The following is a 14,103-nucleotide window of genomic DNA, read 5'->3' as shown; positions in this document are numbered from 1 at the left end:
AAAGAAATTAACTAAGTGTGAGAGAAGGAGTGATCTAGCAGTCAGTCAGATAAGCAGCAGTGTGTCAGGAAGAGTGTTTACTATAATAATTTTCCCTCCAGCTCTATGAAAACTAGAAACCGGTAGAAAGTCAGCATTAGAACTCACACTAACAGCAAAGATTCACAGCAAATATACAACTGTGAAAGTTAAAAAAAAGTTTGCAAACCACCTTTATTTTCAAAAAGGCATGCCAACATATCCAGGACATAGGAGTAAATATCCAGTTGGAGAATCCCTAAATAGAAAAAGGACTTCAAGTTAGTATGTTAGGAGTGATTATGCTTATTGGCAGGTGATGGAGATTAGTGATGGGGAGAAACAATTTGGCCAATTCGGTTTTTCTCTATCGTTCATTGACAGCCGCAGCTCCATATAATCTTGACCATTGGGTTATGCTGCCCCCTACAGGAGTAGGACACTAGGCAGGAAAAAGCTTTAGGATGCCTGTGGGGCAGTCCCTGCAGGCATAACCCCACACACTCTGCTATACAGTGCCTTGCGAAAGTATTTGGCGCCCTTGAACTTTGCTACCTTTTGCCACATTTCAGGCTTCAAACCTAAAGATATAAAACTGTAATTTTTTGTGAAGAATCAACAAGTGGGACACAATCATGAAGTGGAACGAAATTTATTGGATATTTCAAACTTTGTTAACAAATAAAAAACTGAAAAATTGGGCGTGCAAAATTTTTCAGCCCCTTTACTTTCAGTGCAGCAAACTCTCTACAGAAAGCCCCCGTTCACACTAAGGCGACCTGTGAGGCAACCTGGTCGCCTCACAGGTCGCCGCAGGTCGCCTCCCATAGGGAAGCTGCAGACCCGTTCTAATAGGAGCGACACAAGTCGCTCCGACTTACAAAAAGGGTCCGGAGCTTCTTTGGGGCGACCACCATAGACTTCAATGTTATGAAGTCCGTGGCGGCCGCCCCGAGGTCGCGGCGCGCTGCTCGCACCGCGATCTCGGAGGTCGCCCCGGGAAGTAGCGTCGCATGTATGTGAACCGGCGCAAATTCAGTGAGGATCTCTGAATGATCCAATGTTGACCTAAATGACTAATGATGATAAATAGAATCCACCTATGTGTAATCAAGTCTCCGTATAAATGCACCTGCCCTGTGATAGTCTCAGAGGTCCGTTTAAAGCGCAGAGAGCATCATAAAGCACAAGGAACACACCAGGCAGCTCCGAGATACTGTTGTGGAGAAGTTTAAAGCCGGATTTGGATACAAAAAATTTCCCAAGCTTTAAACATCCCAAGGAGGACTGTGCAAGCGATAATATTGAAATGGAAGGAGTATCAGACCACTGCAAATCTACGAAGACCTGGCTGTCCCTCTAAACTTTCAGCTCATACAAGAAGACTGATCAGAGATGCAGCCAAGAGGCCCATGATCTCTCTGGATGAACTGCAGAGATCTACAACTAAGGTGGGAGACTGTTCATAGGACAACAATCAGTCAAATACTGCACAAAATAAGTAATTCAAAACAAACAGGTGCTGCGCCAGAAAAATGAATAGTGAATATAACTAACTGTGCTGATAGCTTTTTTGCACATTTTTTACATTTGATTTCTTTTTCGATTTATTTCACATAACTGCGCTTATAGCTTTTTTGCACATTGTATACTGCACAAATCTGGCCTTTATGGAAGAGTGGCCTGAAGAAAGCCAATTCTTAAAGATATCCATAAAGTGTTGTTTAAAGTTTGCCACAAGCCACCTGGGAGACACACCAAACATGTGGAAGAAGGTGCTCTGGTCAGATGAAACCAAAATCGAACTTTCTCTTACGTCCTCCGACAGTCGCCGCCTCTTCATATTCGTCACAATGGGGTATTAGACTTTGCTCCGAAGGAGTAGCTAGGCAACAGAATATGTTAACATTAAAGCTTTTAACATATCCCACCCACAGGGGGTGGTCCCCTCAGTCAATACCCTCCTACTTCCTGCAACCATATCTCAGTTTCAATGTCTAGCTTGTCAGGAGTAGCTGGATCTCTCTATGCTGGGGCTTTTTGCTTCAGCCTTTCTCTTCTTTTTTGATTTTTTGAGTTTTTTCTCTCTTTACTTAGCTGTTTTTGTCAGCGTTAGTTCTTCTGATGAAGAGGATTCGTGCGGGCTGGGTCTCGGGCTGATCCCCCTGGTCGCAGGTCGTGGGTCAGTGGCTTCCCAGCCTGCCATTGAGCGTTCAGCCAGGTAACGCTCCTGGCGCAGTGAACGACCCATCCCTGTTCGGTGCAGGGATGATTGGTGAGGTGGCTACCTCACTATACGCTGTGCAGTTTCTTAACCCCGATTTTGTGCGTCCTGGATGCGACTCTCCCTGCCTCATGTGCAGCGGCTTGTTCGCCTGTGCGGGTTCCCCACGCCATTAAGAGGTAAGTGTATCTATGTGGGGACCTGTCTGTCGGGGGGGGTGTCAGTCTGGGACTGTGTAACCTGCCTCTGTTCACACTGTTTGTCTCCCTATCGCTCTGGCTGCATGCTGTGGGCTGCAGGGGGGGGGGGGGGCTGTGTGGCACTGTCTGTGTCAGCCTGTGTACAGTGTGAAGGGCTGTGTGCTGTGGGGCATGTTTTTGTCATGTTTGGGGCACGATACAGCGATCGCTGCGGCGATCCGCCATGTTTTTTTTACATGGGTGGTGTTATCTGCATCACAGTAGTGGGGGAGCGGCGGTTTCGGCGCCAAACGGCGCCATTTTGCCTGCGCTCGCTCCAGCCGCATGTTTTCACTGCGGGCGGCCATTTTCTTGTAGCCTTCCATAGGCTTTAATAGAGCGCCCTGATTTCATCACTTCCTCTTTCCTGGGTGCACTGATCGAGGCAGCAGCAGGGGTCTCCTCAGGTTTTATCCTTCTGTTTCTTCCTATATCCATTGCCTGTGTTCAGTTTTATCCCTGTGGGGGTCTCATTGTGCTAGTGTGTGTGTGCGGTGGGCTGCGCTCGCCGCGCTTGTTAAAGGGGCAGTTTACCCTTTATTCTCCGGCATATTTTTTTTGGGGCAAATGGATTCTCAGGAGGGCAAATTTCCTGCCACCTTGGTGGGAAGCCAGGGGACTGCTGTTTCCCCCCCAGGGGGGGATTTAGCCGAAGTGGTGGCTAACCTTGCTGCTCAGGTGCAGATGCTGGTGGCTGCTCAATCCACTAAAAGACCCAGAGTTTGTTTCCTCTGATTCTGAGGGTGAAGGTGATGGGGCCGCTATGGCTGCGGTCTCCTTATCAGGGTCCTGTTCCTCCCTGGATCTCGTGGGGTCCGAAGTGGAGGCTGAGGTTGAAGGGGTCGATAATTCTCCCCCTGGCTCGCCTGAAGAGCTTGCAATCATGGATGAATTGGTTGCTTCTATAAAACAAACGCTGCGTTTGCAGGATGAACTGTGTCCTCCCGCTGCCTTGGCGGCTTATGGGACGCAGAAAAGACGCAAGACATCGCAGGTCTTTCCCTGCACTGATTTTCAGCGCGCTGTTAAGGAACAATGGCGCAATTTACGCAAACCTTTTGCTGTGCCAAGTAGGTTCAGGCTGCATTATCCTTACACGCCTGCCACTGAACGGTGGTGTGCCACCCCCGGTGGATCACGCAATTGCGGTTTTGAACAAATCCACTGCGATTCCTGCAGAGGATACCCCGGTGTTCCGAGATGCCACGGATAGGAGAATGGAGTCTCTTGCCCGTCATACTTATTCTGTTACGGGTTCGATGCTTAAAGCTCTGTTTGCCTCTCTTATGGCAGCCCAGGCTGTCGCAAGTTGGACGCAGGTGCTTAGGCGCGTCCTAGTGGCTGATTCGGCCTCGCCGGCGACATTGGATATGGTGGATCAAATCCATCAGGGTGTCATGTACCTGTGTGATGCGGACTTGGACTTAGTGCCGTTGGCTGCACGTGTACAAAGCGTGGCGGTGTTGTCTCGCCGCCTGGTTTGGTTGAAGTGTTGGTCGGTGGACCAATCTTCGCGCAAGACCTTAGCCAAAATCTGCCTTATGATGGATCTCGCCTTTTTGGGGAGTCCTTGGATACGTTGATAAATTGGATCACGGGCGGTAAGAGCACGCTCTTGCCCCACTTCCCCAAGGCTAAGGGGGCTCCTGGTAAGAAGCATACTGATTTTCGGCCTCCTCAGGGGTCCTTTCGTGCCTTTCGGTCGCACTACAAGGGCAAACCGTTCAAGGGTCAAGGCTCCCAAAAGAAGCCGTGGTCTGGTAAACAGAAGTCTGGTCAGTCCGGACCCACTGCCCATAACAGTGCGGCCTGAAGGGGCGCCCTCACCCAGTTCTGGGGTGGGGTGACGCTTGCTCGGTTTTCTTCAGCCCTGGCTGGCCCGCGTGCGGGACCGGTGGGTTCAGGAAATCGTTCGATCTGGCTACAAGATCGAGTTTCTCTCTCGGCCGGAGAGCGGATTCTTTCCCTCAAATCTTCAACTGTCTCCGGGGCGTTTGCGGGATCTGCACTTAGCGGTGCGGGACCTGAGGGCTCAGGGAGTGGTGGTTCCGGTGCCTCATCGGGACAGATTTCGGGGGTTTTATTCCAATCTGTTCACTGTGCCCAGAAAGGAGGGCAAGGTTCGTCCAATTCTGGACTTAAAGGCTTTGAACCGCTTTGTGTGGGTTCGCAAGTTCCGCATGGAATCCCTGCGGTCGGTGGTGGCTGCCCTAGTTCCGGGGGAATTCATGGCCTCCATCGATCTGAAGGATGCGTACCTTCACATCCCGATTTTCGAGGGTCACCAGAGGTACCTTCGATTCGCCATTGCGGAGGATCATTACCAATTCGTGGCGTTGCCTTTTGGTCTCGCCTCGGCTCCTCGGGTTTTCACCAAGGTGCTTGCACCCGTTCTGGCTTTGTTGAGAGCTCAGGGCATCTCTGTCCTGGGGTATCTGGACGACATTCTGGTTCGGTCTGCGTCCAGCCAGGGTCTGGAAAAGGACCTGTCTGTCACGATGCAAACTCTACAGGAGTTTGGTTGGACGATAAATTTTCCAAAGTCGACGCTGAGTCCGTCGATTCGTCTTCCCTACCTGGGAATGATCCTGGACTCGATCCAGGCGAAGGTCTTCCTGCCGGAAGACATGCTCAGGACTCTTCAGGAGGAAGTCGGGTCCCTCAGAGACAGTCCGTGCTAGTCCCTCCGGACGTGCATTAAATGTCTGGGTTTGATGGTCTCGGCTTTCGAGGCGATTCCCTTCGCCCAGTTTCACACGCGGGGTCTCCAAGCGGAGATCCTGTCCAAGTGGGACGGGCGACCCCAATCTCTGGATCTTCTAATTTCGTTGAGCCTTAGCACCAGAAGGGATCTTCTGTGGTGGCTCCAGTCCCCGATGATATCGGGGGGCAAGTCCTTTCGTCCTATCTCATGGACAGTGATCACCACGGATGCCAGCCTGTCGGGCTGGGGTGGTGTTCTGGGCGTTCTGTCCGCCCAGGGAACTTGGTCGGAGGGGGGAGTCCTCCCTTCCGATCAACATTCTGGAATTGCGTGCGATAAATCTCTGCCTTCGTCGCTGGACGGACCGGCTGCAGGGCTGTCCGGTTCGGGTGCAGACGGACAATGCCACGGCGGTGGCCTACATCAACCACCAAGGGGGCACCAGGAGTGCCCGAGCGGCTCGGGAAGTGGCCGACATTCTGTCTTGGGCCGAGACTCATGTTCCGGCGATAACGGCAGTTCACATTCCGGGGGTGGAGAACTGGCAGGCGGACTATCTGAGTCGCCAGACCCTGGATCAGGGGGAATGGTCTCTCCACCCGGCTGTCTTCCAGATGTTGTGCGTGAAGTGGGGTCTTCCAAATGTGGACCTGTTCGCTTCTCGTCTGAACAACAAGGTGAGAAGGTTCATGGCGAGGACGCGCGACCCTCGGGCAGACACATCAGACGCGTTGGTGGTCCCGTGGCATCAGTACAGACTGATGTATGCGTTTCCACCGATTCATTGCTGTCCAGGTTCCTTCGCAGGTTGCACTCGGAACGCAGCACGGTGATTCTTGTGGCACCGGACTGGCCTCGCCGGTCCTGGTACGCAGACCTCGTGAATCTGGCGGTCGACGCCCCGTGGCGTCTACCTCTTCGAGACGATCTCCTGTCTCAGGGCCCGATATTCCATCCTGCTTTACAGTCGCTGGCTTTGACGGCCTGGCTGTTGAGACCGAGGTCCTGAAGGATAGGGGTCTCTCCCCTGAGGTCATTCACACTTTGATCAACGCGAGAAAACCTTCCACAGGGAAGGTCTATTACCGTACTTGGAAGGCCTATTTTGCCTGGTGTGAGTCCAGGGGGTTTTCACCTCGCACGTACTCGGTTTCTCGAGTGTTGTCCTTCCTTCAAATGGGTGTCGACCAGCGTTTGGCGCTGGCTACGGTCAAGGGTCAGGTGTCTGCGCTGGCCGTTCTTTTTCAACGTCCTGTGGCTTCTAACTCCTTGGTTGCCACTTTTGTTCAAGGAGTGCGGCATCTGGTCCCTCCTAGGAGGGAACCTCTGCCTCCTTGGGACTTGAATCTCGTTCTATCTGTGTTACAACGTGCTCCTTTTGAACAGATCAGGGAGATCTCGTTGTCTATGTTGTCCAAAAAGGTTGCCTTTTTGGTGGCGATCACTTCGGCTCACAGAGTGTCGGAGCTGGCGGCTTTGTCCTGCAAGTCTCCTTATCTGGTCATTCACTTGGATAAGGTGGTCTTGCGACCTAATCCTTCTTTTCTTCCGAAGCGTGTTTCGGAATTCCATCTCAATGAGGATATTGTCTTACCTTCGCTGTGCGCGAAGCCTAAACATCCGAAGGTGAGGTTGCACTCTTTGGATGTTGTTCGGGCGATAAGGGTTTACCTTAAATCGACTGAGTCTTTTCGCAAGACGGATTCTTTGTTTGTCCTTCCGGAGGGTCCTCGGAAGGGTATGGCCGCGTCGGCTTCTACCATCGCCAAATGGATCAGACAGACCATTGAACAGGCATATGCTTTGCAGGGAAAAGTTCCGCCTGTGCCTGTGAAGGCGCACTCTACTAGATGTCTGAGTACATCTTGGGCCTGTCGTCATGGGGCTTCTGTGGCCCAGGTGTGTAAGGCGGCGACCTGGTCGACCGTACACACTTTCACAAAATTCTACAGAGTAGATGTTCAGGCATCGGCAGATGCTTCCTTTGGCCGCAAGGTTCTTAGTGCGGCAGTTCCTTAGGGTCCTTTGTTTTGGACCCCTGGCTGTTTGGGATACGTTTTTATCCCTGGGTTATTTGTTTTTCCTGGGTTGTTGCTCCTGTTGAGCAAGTTCTTTTCATGTTGCCCAGCTGGTGTCCTTCCTTTGGTAAGGTTCCTTTCTTTGATGTGGAGACTGCGTTGCCTTACGGCGCGGCTGCGTTTCCCACCCCTCATGTTTGCACTGCTTTGGGACGTCCCCATTGTGACGAATATGAAGAGGCGGCGACTGTCGGAGGACTTAAGAGAACTGAATTTTTGTAAAATCTTACCTGCAAAATTCCTTTCTCGGAGTCCTCCGACAGTCGCCGCCCCCGCCCCTCTTTTGGTGTTTGGTTGTATACTCTACTGCTATTCCACTGAATCTGAGATATGGTTGCAGGAAGTAGAAGGGTATTGACTGAGGGGACCACCCCCTGTGGGTGGGATATGTTAAAAGCTTTAATGTTAACATATTCTGTTGCCTAGCTACTCCTTCGGAGCAAAGTCTAATACCCCATTGTGACGAATATGAAGAGGCGGCTACTGTCGGAGGACTCAGAGAAAGGAATTTTACAGGTAAGATTTTACAAAAATTCAGTTTTCTCTTGCGTCCTCTGACAGTCGCCGCCCACTCATACAGTCTTATGGGTATTGACCTCTTATCCACAGGAGTAAGGTAGGCAGAAGATTTTGTTAGAAACATTCACAAAAGTTTGCATACATACCTACAGGGGGCTGTCCCTCTGTTCCAATACCCCCGGCTAGCCTCATTCCCAATTCAGTTTGTCTTTTGCCTAGTTAGGAGTAAGATAGGCTTCCCTGTGCTGGGGCTACAGTCTCAGCCTTTTCTTCTGTTTTCTTACATTTTATTTTATGCTAAGTGTGTTTTCTTTGCACTGATAGCTTTTTATATGTTCCTGCGCTTAGTCAGACTTCGGAAGACTACAGCTTTTGCGGAGCTGGGAATCGGACTGGTTTAGCAGACTACGCATACGCCCTGGCCTCGCAAACAACCTGTCCTCAGGGACAAAGCCTGAAACGTGGCCACTTCGCTTGGATGCCTTAACTGCGGTACGCCGTGTGTTGCTAGAATCCTGTTTTGGCTGATGGCGCCCCCATCACCCGGGGTGGGAGGCTTCCCGTCGCAGAGTGGCGCCCACGAATTTGCATGGATTGGTGAGTACCATGCTACCCCCTCTATGACATTGTATGCCCGGGGTTGTGTGTGTGTGTGTGGGGCCTTCTCTCATGGAGATGGCAGTCTGTTTAGAGTCTGTGTGATCCCCCTCATGTCTGTCTGTGTGGTCCCTGTGTCTCCTTCACGGTCCCTGCTGTGGCGCTATTTGCGGTCATGCCGCGCTGTGGGGGGCTTGCGGGGGTCCCCGAGTCCCTAGGGAGTGTGTTGTCACTTTGGGGGTACAGGCATGGTTGTGGGGGGCGCTGCGCTGTAAAAATCGCGGTGCCCCATTTTGGATGTGGGCAGGCTGTTTTGGCTTCATGTATGGGCAGTCAGCAGCCATTTTCTCTAGTGTAATTCGCGCCCTTCGGGCGCCATCTTGCGTGTGGCGAGGTTTCTTTGCTTAGGGCTCGGCCATTTTCCCGGAGCCTCCCCATTACTTTGCATTGGCAGCCATTTTTGCTTATCTCAGACCACTGTTGGACCTCTAGCGGCGTGACGTCATTTTCTTCACCCTGACGATCCGATCGTGCTGGGAGCGTGGTAACACTTCTGGGGGGCTTGTGTGCTGGTTTTTTGGGGTACTACCTTTGCTTGCAGTATTGGGTTCGGTGCCTTAGCGCTATAGACTAGTCCTCATTGCGGTGGAATCCGCCGCTTTCACTTATTTAAAGGGCCAGCACCATACTTTTTTTAAATGTGTGTTATGGAGTCCCAGGACAGCAAATTCCCCCCAGCTCAGATGGGGGGGCTCAGGTACGCCTGAATCCTCTGCGATGGGCTCCCTTACTGCTGCATTGTGACTTTGGCATCTAAAGTGGATCTGTTGATGTCTGAGCGAGCCTCTAGAAAACGGCCCAGGCTTTCTCAATCTTCTGATTCAGAGCTAGAATGGTTGCCATGGACTGTGTGCCCCCTGAAGGGTCACAGTCCTCTGTCGGAGGGGAGGAGAATGATGAGGGGGCAGACTCCCCCTCTGGGTCGGGCAAAGAACGCGCTTCTATGCCCACGCTTATTAGTTCTGTTAAGGACACGCTACACTTAGAGGATGAGCCCCACCCGCCGGGTAAGCGGTCTTCCTTTGGGACCCGCAGAACCCAGAAGGCGGCTCAGGTATTTCCCTTTCCTGCCGAGTTTCACGAGTCGGTGAATGCACAATGGCGCAATTTAAAGCGCAATTTTGTGGTACCTGAGCGGTTTCAGTACCGTTATCCCTTTGCGTCTCCAACTGATTTGTGCTGGACTGTGGCCCTTAAGGTGGACCACACGGTATCCAGATTACACAAGGCCACTCTGATGCCCCCTGAGGCTTATCCAGTGCTTAGAGACCCGGCAGATAGGCGGGTGGAATCTCTTACCCGCCACTCCTATGTGGTGGTAGGTTCCTTGCTGAAGCCCGTGTTCTCCTCAGTAATGGTCTCTCAGGCTGTGGTGGAGTGCACTGAGGTGCTCACACACCCTTGTGGCTGATTCCGCCCCTCCTGCTACTTGGAGATGGTGGACCATATTATTCAGGCGGTTTTATGCCTGTGTGATGCGGCCTTGGATGAGGCCCCTTTTTAGTCTCACGATTATCTGCTGTTGCAATGATAATCCGTCACCTTGTGTGACTGTAGAGCTGGTCGACCGACCAGACTTCCAGGAGACGGTGTCTGACATCCCTTATACAGGGAATTGCCTTTTTAGGGGGTCACTGGGGGTAAAAGCACTCTGCTGCCCCATGTGTCCAAGGGTAAGTTTTTTTTTTTTTTCTGCTGTAAGCGGGGCCCTTCCTTTGAACCTAACCAGGGGTCCTTTCGTGCTTTTCAGGCACAAGACAAGGGCAAATCCTATGAGGCCTCTGTTGGCCAGAAGAAGCCTTGGGCGGGCGAGTCCACAGCCGACCACTCTGGCACGGCAACCCCGTCCGCCATTCAGGACAGATGGGTTCAGGAACTCATTCGGTCGGGGTACAAGATCGAATTTCGATCGCACCCAGCAGACAGATTCTTTTCCCTCAAATCTTCATTTGACCCCAGATTGTTTCCAACGGGCGGTTCAGGATCTCCTCGCCCAGGGGGTGATCGTCCCGGTGTCACATCGGGACGGGTTTCGCTTTTTACTCGAATCTGTTCACGGTGCCCAGAAAAGAAGGCAAGGTGCGTCCGATTCTGGACCTACGGTTTCTAAATCGCTTTGTGCGGGTTCAAAAATTCCATATGGAATCCCTCCGATCAGTGGTGGCCTCTCTGAGCCCGGGAGATTCCTGGCTTCAATCGACCTCAAGGATGCATATCTACACATCCCTAACTTCAAGGGTCATCAGAGGTACCTCCGATTCGCAATCACGGAGGAGCACTATCGTTCGTGGCGTTACTTTTCGGTCTCGCTTCGGCTCCAAGGGTGTTTATCAAAGTTTTAGCTCCTGTTCTGGCCCTGTTGCGGGCGCAGGGGATCGCAATCCTTGGCTATCTGGACGATCTCCTGTTAAGGTCGAGTTCCAGTCCAACTCTGTTGCGCGATCTGTCAACCACGGTTCAGACGCTCCAGGAGTTCGGGTGGGCCATCAACTTTCAGAAGTCGACATTGTCCCCTTCTGTTCGTCTCCCTTACCTGGGAATGGTCCCGGACTCCGCCCATGTGAGTTTTCCTGTTGGAGGACAAACTCCGGACTCTGCAGAACGAGGTCAGGTCCCTCAGGGACAACGATTCCTCATCACTCAGGACCTGCATGTGGTCCCTAGGATTGATGGTGTCACCCTTCGAGGTGGTGCCGTTTTTGTACAGTTCCACACGCGATCTCTGCAAGCGGAGATCCTAGCCGGGTGGGACAGGCATCCTTAGTCCTTGGTAAGGTCTTGAGTCACCGGGTCAGAGCAGACCTCCTATGGTGGCTCCAGTCTCCGGCTCTGACGGAAGAGAAATCCTTCCGGCCGTTATGGTCGGTGATCACCACGGACGCCAGCCTGTTGGGCTGGGGTGGCGTTCTGGGCAAATGGTCTGCCCAGGGCACTTGGTTGGAGGAGGAATCCTCCCTACTGATAAATGTCTTGGAACTGAGAACGATCAGACTGTGTTTGGGCCGTTGGTGGGATCGTCTTCAGGGCCACCCTGTGCGGGTGCAGACGGACAGCACCACTGCGGTGGCGTACATCAATCACCAAGGGGGCACCAGGAGTGCCAGGGCTGCCAAGGCAGTGGCCGAGGTTCTGCCTTGGGCCGAGACGCGGGTCTCGGCGTTTTTGGCAGTTCACATTCCGGGTGTGGAAAACTGGCAGGCTGACTATCTGAGTCAATAAAAACCAAAAAGTGCAGCGCTGAAATCAGTATACAATTATATAGCTGAAAAGCTCATATAAAGAAAACAAAAAAGGAGAGGGGATAATGTCCAAATGAATAGTCCCAATATTAAGTGCAGAGATGTGAATCCACGTGCAAAATAACTTTCTTCCAGTGACACCAGGGAAAAGTGTAGGAAGGGGACACCCTTGTGCTCAGGTATAACAAGCAGCTTACCGAAATTCCGTGGCTGCTCAATTTAATGAGACAGCCTCTCCCAGCTAGTAGTAAACCAGTAGGTCAACCGATATCAAGCTCAGGTGCTTCGAAAGACTCCAAAAGCCGAAAGCCGTTTCCGGTGTGTTGTTAAACCGATCACATTAATATGTGGCACACTTGGAACTTCTCATATACTCCATTGAACGTAAAGCCATATGTAGAAAGAAACAGAGGCCCATAGCGTAATCCCGTAAACCAATAGGTAAATTTATTAAAAAAACTACTTACAATTTAAAAGACAAAAACAGGCATGTAGTATGTGCCGGTCATGGATCTAACCGCGGCGTCCCGCAAGTCTCCAGATCAGCATATGGATAAACAGCCGGCTTCGTTGGGGGGCGTGTGGACGATTATGTCTTGGCGATCCCAGACATAAACGTCCACACGCCCCCCAACGAAGCCGGCTGTTTATCCATATGCTGATCTGGAGACTTGCGGGACGCCGCGGTTAGATCCATGACCGGCACATACTACATGCCTGTTTTTGTCTTTTAAATTGTAAGTAGTTTTTTTAATAAATTTACCTATTGGTTTACGGGATTACGCTATGGGCCTCTGTTTCTTTCTACATATGGCTTTACGTTCAATGGAGTATATGAGAAGTTCCAAGTGTGCCACATATTAATGTGATCGGTTTAACAACACACCGGAAACGGCTTTCGGCTTTTGGAGTCTTTCGAAGCACCTGAGCTTGATATCAGTTGACCTACTGGTTTACTACTAGCTGGGAGAGGCTGTCTCATTAAATTGAGCAGCCACGGAATTTCGGTAAGCTGCTTGTTATACCTGAGCACAAGGGTGTCCCCTTCCTACACTTTTCCCTGGTGTCACTGGAAGAAAGTTATTTTGCACGTGGATTCACATCTCTGCACTTAATATTGGGACTATTCATTTGGACATTATCCCCTCTCCTTTTTTGTTTTCTTTATATGAGCTTTTCAGCTATATAATTGTAAACTGATTTCAGCGCTGCACTTTTTGGTTTTTATTGTATTTTTTGAATCACTGTTAGTTGATTTTGTGCCAGCTGCTCACTATTGTTCTTAATCATTTGGTTTTCTGTCACATCTAGCGCGGAAATTTTTCTTCTATTTATATGACTATCTGAGTCGCCAGACCCCGGACCAGGGGGAATGGTCCCTACACCTGGAGGCGTTTCAGATACTGTGGCGTGATGGCACGCCTCCTCTAAACAACAAGGTGGGAAGGTTCGTGGAAAGAACACGCTATCCTCTGGCAACCGCCTCGGACGCGCTGATGGTGCCTTGGAATCAGTATCGCTTGATTTATGCCTTCCCCCCGATCCAGTTGTTGTCACGGTTCCTTCGCAGGTTGGTCTTGGAACCGAGGTTGGTGGTCCTGGGGGCCCGGACTGGCCGCGCCGGTCTTGGTACGCGGACATCATGCAAATGGTCGTCGTGCCTCCCTGGCGGCTCCCCTTACGAGACGATCTGTTGTCTCAGGGGCCGATCTTGGATCCTGCTTTACAGTCGCTGGCTTTGACGGCATGGCTGTTAAAAGCCAGGTCTTGAGAGATCGGGGTCTCGTCGGCGGTCATTCCTACCTTGCTTAGAGCTATGAAGGCCTCGTCTGGTAAGATTTCTTATCGTACCTGGAAGGCTTACTTCGCCTGGTGCAAATCGCAGGGTTTCCATCCTCGCTCCTTTTCGGTGGCGAGGGTGTTAGCCTTCCTGCAATCCGGTGTGGACCAACGTCTTGCGCTGATCACTATTAAGGGTCAGCTATCTGCGCTGGCCATTCTTTTCCAGCGCCCCTTGGCTTCAAATTCCTTGATCCGCACCTTTATTCAAGGGGTACGTCATCTGGCCCCCCTCGGAGGGCGCCCTTACCCCCTTGGGACTTGAATTTAATTCTGTCAGTTTTGCAACGTCCTCCCTTTGAGAACATCAGGGAGGTTCCTCTGCCTGCGCTGTCACGGACAGTTGCCTTTCTGGTGGCGATCACGTCTGCTCGCAGGGTGTCGGAGTTGGCGGCCCTATCTTGCCGCTCCCCCTACCTGGTGGTTCATAGGGATAAGGTGGTCTTGTGACCATCAATCCTTCCTTCCGAAGGTGGTGTCTGAAACCATCTCCATGAGGACATTGTTTTACCTTCGCTGTGTGCGAATCCTACGCATCCTAAGGAGTTTTCCTTGCATTCTTTGGATGTTGTCAGGGTGATCAGGG

Source organism: Pelophylax lessonae (genome assembly GCF_965119305.1).
Source record: "Pelophylax lessonae genome assembly, chromosome: 8".
Classification (NCBI taxonomy): Eukaryota; Metazoa; Chordata; class Amphibia; order Anura; family Ranidae; genus Pelophylax; species Pelophylax lessonae.
Note: the sequence above shows the minus strand (reverse complement) of the source record.